The sequence below is a fragment of the Triticum dicoccoides genome, chromosome 6A, assembly GCF_002162155.2.
Source record: "Triticum dicoccoides isolate Atlit2015 ecotype Zavitan chromosome 6A, WEW_v2.0, whole genome shotgun sequence".
In the NCBI taxonomy this organism is placed as follows: domain Eukaryota; kingdom Viridiplantae; phylum Streptophyta; class Magnoliopsida; order Poales; family Poaceae; genus Triticum; species Triticum dicoccoides.
In genome coordinates, this window is record NC_041390.1 from 519,438,058 (window position 1) to 519,445,584 (window position 7,527).

Below are 7,527 nucleotides of genomic sequence, written 5' to 3' on the forward strand. Positions count from 1 at the left end.
GTTTGAAAAATCCTACCAAGTGGTGAGCAAGCCTCTCACTCAGGGGCTTAGCTGCAGTCCAGTACTCGCCTAAGTTTAAAAAATCCTACCGAGTGGTGAGCAATCCTCTCACTTGGGGGCTTAGCTGTAGTCCAGTACTCGCCTAGGTTTAAAAAATCCTATCGAGTGGTGAGCAAGCCTCTCACTCGGGGGCTTAGCTGCAGTCCAGTACTCGCCTAAGTTTGAAAATTCCTACCGAGTGGTGAGCAAGCCTCTCACTCGGGGGCTTAGCTGCAGTCCAGTACCCGCCTAAGTTTAAAAAATCCTACCAAGTGGTGAGCAATCCTCACACTCGGGGTGAGGGAGTCCTGGATTAGGGGGTGTTCGGATAGCCGGACTATACCTTCAACCGGACTCCTGGACTATGAAGATACAAGATTGAAGACTTCGTCCCGTGTCCGGAAGGGACTTTCCTTGGCGTGGAAGGCAAGCTTGGCGATACGGATATACAGATCTCCTACCATTGTAACCAACTTTGTGTAACCCTAACCCTCTCCGGTGTCTATATAAACTGGAGGGTTTTAGTTCGTAGGACAACATACACAACGACAATCATACCATAGGCTAGCTTCTAGGGTTATCCTCTCCGATCTCGTGGTAGATCTACTCTTGTACTACCCATATCATCAATATTAATCAAGCAGGACATAGGGTTTTACCTCCATCGAGAGGGCCCGAACCTGGGTAAAACTTCGTGTCCCTTGCCTCCTGTTACCATCCGGCCTAGACGCACAGTTCGGGACCCCCTACCCGAGATCCGCCGGTTTTGACACTGACATTGGTGCTTTCATTGAGAGTTCCTCTGTGTCGTCGCCGTCAGGCTCGATGGCTCCTACGATCATCGATAGCGATGCAGTCCAGGGTGAGACCTTCCTCCCCGGACAGATCTTCGTCTTCAGCGGCTTCGCACTGCGGGCCAATTCACTTGGCCATCTGGAGCAGATCAAAAGCTACGGCCCTGGCCGTCAGGTCAGGTTTGGAAGTTTAAACTACACGGCTGACATCCGCGGGGACTTGATCTTCGACGGATTCAAGCCACTGCCGAGCGTGCCGCACTGTCCCGACGAGCATGATCTAGCTCTGCCGCCGAATAGTGCCCTGGAGGCCGCTCCCGCATCGGCTTCGACCCTTAAGTCGGAGCCAACTGCGCCTATAGAGGATGGGCGGTTGGATGCCGCCTCGGGGGCTGCGATCCCAACGGCGATCGAGCCGAACACCAGCCCCGCACTCTACGAGACTTATGACTCCAAGGAGCCGGACTCCTCTCCGGACTCCGAACCCTCCGCGCCACAGCCGATAGAATCCGATTGGGCGCCGATCATGGAGTTTACCGCCGCGGACATCTTTCAGCACTCGCCTTTCAGCGATATCCTGAAGACACTAAAGTCTCTCTCTTTATCAAAAGAGCCCTGGCCGGACTACGGTCAGCAAGGTTGGGATACGGACGATGAAGAAATTCAAAACCCACCCACAACCCACTTGGTAGCCACTGTCAAAGATTTAACCGACATGCTCGACTTGGACTCCGACGACATCAACGGTATGGACGCCAATGAAGGAGATGATGAAGAACCAGCGCCTACTGAGCCCTGGAACGCCACCTCGTCATATGACGTATACATGGTGGACGCACCAAAAGATGACGACGAGGAGCGGAAGGACGCATCGAAGGCTTGTTCCCTCGAAAAGTAGTCAAAGCGGCGACGCAAGCGCCGCCCCAAATCCTGCCTCGACAGAAATAGCGATCACACAGACCCAGCGCTGGAGCTGGGAGAACCGCTGCCGGACAACGGCAATCCGGATAATCAAACCGAACAAACAAATCCTATCAAGGATAATGGTCCGGACGACATAACGCTGGACAGGCACCCGGAGCAGCAGAATGCCCGTAAAAGGCTTGTTGCCACCGTGAGGAGCCTTAAAAAGCAGAAGCGAAGGCTCAAGGCCGCGCAAGACACACTCCAATTCAGATGGAGCAAAATACTCAACACTGCAGCAAGGTACGGCGACAATCGCCCCTCCAAGAGCTACCCAAAGTGGAAGCTGCTACCCAAATTCGATGAGGAGGCCTCAGAGCCCCCACAACCAAATATCAAAGCAGCCACCTGGTCGGATAGACGACCCCTCTACCAACACAGAGCGGCATACAACGCCGCTCACAATACAACACGCGACCCATGCGAGGGCTCGCACCCAAAGGACGGCGCAACAAGATCCATCTATGGACCACGCAAGCGCGCCCCAGCATACAATGCAACACAAAAAACATCCGAACAACGCGGTACACCCAGTTACAGGGGTGCCGCACACCCCCTATGTTTCACCGATGAGGTGCTGGACCATGAATTTCCAGAGGGATTCAAGCCCGTAAACATAGAGGCATACGACGGAACAACATACCCTGGGGTCTGGATTGAGGACTACATCCTTCATATCCATATGGCTTGAGGAGATGATCTCCACGCCATCAAGTACTTACCCCTCAAGCTCAAAGGACCAGCTCATCACTGGCTCAAAGGTCTCCCCGAAAGCTCCATTGGAAGTTGGGAAGAGCTCAAAGACGCCTTTCGGGCAAATTTTCAAGGGACTTATGTCAGGACCCCGACTCGATGTCACATCGATCTAGCCGGTAACACCTCATATCACTTTGCGGCCTCACGCACGGTATCCCCACGGGTGTCGCCTTACCTTTGCCCGGGACCGTTTGCGCCTTTTGGCTCACGTATATGATAGTGTCGCTAGCATCCATATGATAAAGAGCCCGGGCTGACATGACTAGTCGTAAACCCAAAGTGGCACAGACTTACAGGGACAGGCATCCATGACCCAGCTTCGAACGTGTCGGTCATCAGCAAGTGGGTCCGGGCTGTAGCACTGGGCTAGCAGGACTCTGGTAAACCGGGCTGTAGCGGGCTAACAGGACTCCGGTACTCAAAGCGTGACATTTCCCTGAAGGGACAGACACAGGAACGAAGAAGGACACATGCCGGCCAGCCTAAGTGTTCCAGAGCAGTAGCAAGCTACCATGGCTCAGCGGTAACACTAGGAGACATTTCCCGGTAAGAGAGGCTACTAAAGATAAACAACTAGATAGTCAGATCCCACACATACCAAGCATTTCAATCATACACACAATATGCTCGATATGTGCAAATACCACGAAGCATCACAACATGACTCTACGACACAAGTACTTTATTTAAGGCTCAGTGAGCCATACATAACATACACAAAGGTACGGGTCTCACGACCCAACATACAAGTCATACAGTCATACAAACCAACAGCGGAAGTAACTTGTCTGAGTACAGACAACTAGTAAAATAAAGGAGGCTTGGAAAGCCTAGCTATACTACGTGGTCCTTCACAAGCTCAGGGTCACCACCTGGGTCTTTAGCCTACTCGTTGATGTCAACGTCTACATAGAACCCATCAGAAGGGGTTGTAGCGTCTTCTGTAAAAAATGTAGATTATAGCAACATGAGTACAAAGGTACTCAGCAAGACTTACATCAGATCCTACATACATGCATAGTATCAAGAAGGGTTGGTGGAGTTATTGCAGCAAGCCAGCTTTGACTCTTGGCTAGGCTATCCTACGATACTCCAACTTGAAATGGTTTTGCGCACACGAGTCCACTACTCACCACTTCAATACACCACCGAGGATCCACCTCCGTCTTCCTACGGAAGAGCCATCCTCGGCACTCACTCTTATCTTGAGGCTTTTAGTAGTTTCCATTTACTTGTCTATGAACTGTATAGGCAACCAAGTAGTCCTTTACCGCGGACGCGGCTATTCGAATAGATCATGTTAACCCTGCAGGGGTGTACTTCTTCATACACGCTCTCACCTCTTACCGTCGTTTACACGACATGTACTCGGCAACCTTCAAGCGGAAGCCCAACGTGGGTGTCGGCCACGACCTAACTAACCACCTAAGCCTCCAGTCCAGGTTTATCGCCTATTCAGGTTCCATCCGCAGGGAGTCCGGCTGAGGTTTCCCATACGGCCCCGAACGATGTGAACAGGGTTCCCGAGATACCTAACGGGTATTCGGTACACCCGGCCACGTACCTACCGCATCACAGCCCACCCCTACGGTCAGCGCTGTCCACGGCCTCCAGTAGGCTACAAACACCAGAAACTACTTGCAACTCCTGGACGGAGAACTAGGGTGAATAAGAAGCCGAGAGGGTCCATTGGTTTCGGGCCCAATGCATGGTAGTAGCCGATTCTTAAATCACACATACAGATCTCAGTGCTTAAGGTCGGCTTCAATGAAACAACCCACCATGTACTCCTACATGGCCTCTCATCGATACCTTTACCAAAACGTGTTCACCACACCACTCTCATTACCGACATAACATTTCACTCTAGCCCATCACCCAGATGAACCAGACCTGACACGACTCTAAGCATAGCAGGCATAGCAAGGTAGGAACAACACATACATATGGCTCAATCAACTCCTACACATGCTAGTGGGTTTCATCTAGTTACTGTGGCAATGACAGGTCATGCAGAGGAAATGGGTTCAACTACCGTAGCACACAGCAGTTTGAAACGCGTTGTCTTAATGCAATAAAAGAGAGCAGGAGCGAGAACATGGGATTGTATCGATATGATCAATGGCTAGTTGCTTGCCTGATGGTTCGATGCACGGATACGGTTCTTCGTTAGGGTAATCGCGGTACTCCTCGGAGGCAGAACCTGTCGCGAAGGACATCGATACACAACATCACCAAACAATGTGCAACAATATGATGCATGCATGAAACATGGCAATATGAGTGTGTTGGGCTAATGCAACTAAAACCAGAAGGGTTTGAACAAATTTGAATCAAGGATTCAAATTTCAAATTCAAATATGGCCTTTTAAAGTGCTTTTCCTTGTTCTGCTTGAAACATCAATTTAACTTGTTTGATCATGCATGAAAATAGTACAGATGGATAGATTGGATCTTTCTGATCATTTTTCATATATAATTTGTCCAATTTGGAGTTACAGAATAAAAGTTATGAATTTTTGAAGTTTAAATAATATTCTGGAATTTCCTGATTTAATTTGAATCCAGAAATATAATTATTGCGCCAGCATGACGTCAGCATGACGTCAGTGGTCAACTGCGGCTGTCTGGGGTCAAACCTGACGTGTGGGGGCCACACGTCAGTGACAGGGGGGTTTAACAGGGTTAAATTAATCCTAATTACTAATTAGTGGCGCTGGGGCCCACTGGTCAGTGTCAGGGGGTTAACTAACAGTGGTTAGCGCTAATCCTAATTAGCTACAGGGCTGGGCCCACCTGTCAGGGACTCAGGGGGGGTCCCTGCCGTGGTCAAAGTGGGTCAAACCCACCGGCGACGTGACGCCGGCGAGGCCCGAGACGGCGGCGCGATGCAGGATCGCGCTACAGGGCACGGGCGAGGCCGTTCTTGGGCTCGTTGGAGAGCTCTTGCTCCCGCGCGTCGAACGGTGGTGGTGGCCGAGCCTGGGGTGGCCGGTACCGTCGACGGCGAGCTCGTGAGCGGCGGCCGGAGTTCGGGTGCGGTCGGAGTCGGCGTTGCAGGGGGTTTGGGGAGGCGTTGGTGCGTGCTGCATGCTCCTAGTGAGGCGTGGAGCACGATAGTGTGCTCGGTTGGGCGCTACGGTGACCGTGGCCACGACGGCGACATCGCCGGCAGCGTGGAGCTCTCGGCCAAGGTGGGGCTAAGGCCTAGAGGTCGAAAGAGACCAGGGGAGAAGGGGGAAACGACTCGGGGGCTCACCACGGTTGCAGTGGGCGTCGAAGCGGGCTCGGAGACGCGCTGGAGACGGCGAATTCGACGGCGATGATGGTCGGAGCCCGAAGAGGGGAACGACGACGTGGCGGCGATGCAGGGCTTCCGGAGACCCGTGAAGCGGTGGGGAGGAAGAGGGGGTTGTGGCGGAGCTTCTGAGCTAGTCGGGGGAGCGAGGGGTGGCCGGAGACGGCTGCTATGGCGAACGTCGGCGACGGTGGGGTTCGGCTGTGTGAGAGAGAGAGCGAGGGAGAGGAGGGAAGAGCCGAGGGCGAGTGAGAGAGAGCAGGGGGGGAGGCGTGGCGTCGTCCAGGGGCATCGAGGCGAGGAGGGGAGGGCAGGCAGGCAGGGAGAGAGGTGGCGTGGCGCGGTGGCGCGCGCGCGCGCCGGCCACACTCCCCTCCCTCTGTCGGGACGAAGACGACAGAGGAGGGAGACGGGCTGGGCCGCCTGCTGGCTGGGCCGGCCAGCTGGATGGGCTGCACAGGGAGGAGCCCAGGTAAGCTTCTCCCTTTTATTTTTTTCTGTTTTCTAATTTCTGACATTTGTTTTGATTTAAATAATATATTAAATCATTTATTTAACTTATGCAAATTTTTGCAGGGGCTAGATATAATATTCCAGAGCTCCTTTATAACTGGCATAATATTTGGACATATATTAATATATATAGAAATATATTTCCAATGCAAATATTTATGCATTAATTCCAAATGCCCAAAATAAATGTCCATGAGCCACTAAAAATATTGGTTTGATTTTTATCTCTGTCCAATATTTTCAGAGAGCAACATGAGCATTTTCTTGGACCCTTTTGGAGAAATTTTTATTTGGGTCATTTTCAAAATGATTCTGAGGGTTTCACAGATCCCCATTTCAAGTTTCTGATGAAAGAGTAAACATGATGCAACACTCTAATGCATGACTAGCTAGGGTGTGACAACTTATGTCCGACCTCCGGATGCGGACGATTTGAGTCATATAACTCAACAGCCCGGAGAGTCAGCCCGAAAGCTTTGGAAGAGGTTTCTTACTAAAAAGAACCAGATTGTCGACTGTCCAGACTCCTAAGCCTTGGCGGCTTTCAAGCATAGCGTCCGTGACGAATGGCTCGCCAGACACCTCGGCCAAAATAAGCCGAGAACGATGGCCGCATTAACAAACCTCATGACCCGCTTTTGCGCGTGTGAGGACAGCTGGCTAGCCAGATGCAGCACCAGCGACCCCAGTACATCTAAAGTTAGAGATGGAAATAGGAAATCACAGTGCAACAACAATAACAAATGCTGGAATAAAGAAGACAACACGAAGGGCACAGCAGTAAATTCCGGATTCAAAAGTTCTCGGCCAGGTCAAAATCCGCCCCCTAAAGGCACCAGGGATGAACGGTCCAACCTCAACAAAATTCTAGACCAAGTATGTCATATCCATAGTACCCCTGGTAAACCTGCTAATCATACCCATAGAGAATGTTGGGTCTTCAAGCAGTCCGGCAAGCTCAACGCCGTACACAAGGGGGATGATATACCAAGTGAAGACGAGGACGAGCCTCCCAAGCAAGACACGGGGGAACAAAAGAAATTCCCACCAGAAGTCAAAACAGTAAACATGTTACACGTGATCAAGGGAAAAAACACCGCGACACTCCCAGGAAAATATACCCAAGTGCCTGTCACCGCGAAATCCTGCCACTGGTCATCTCAA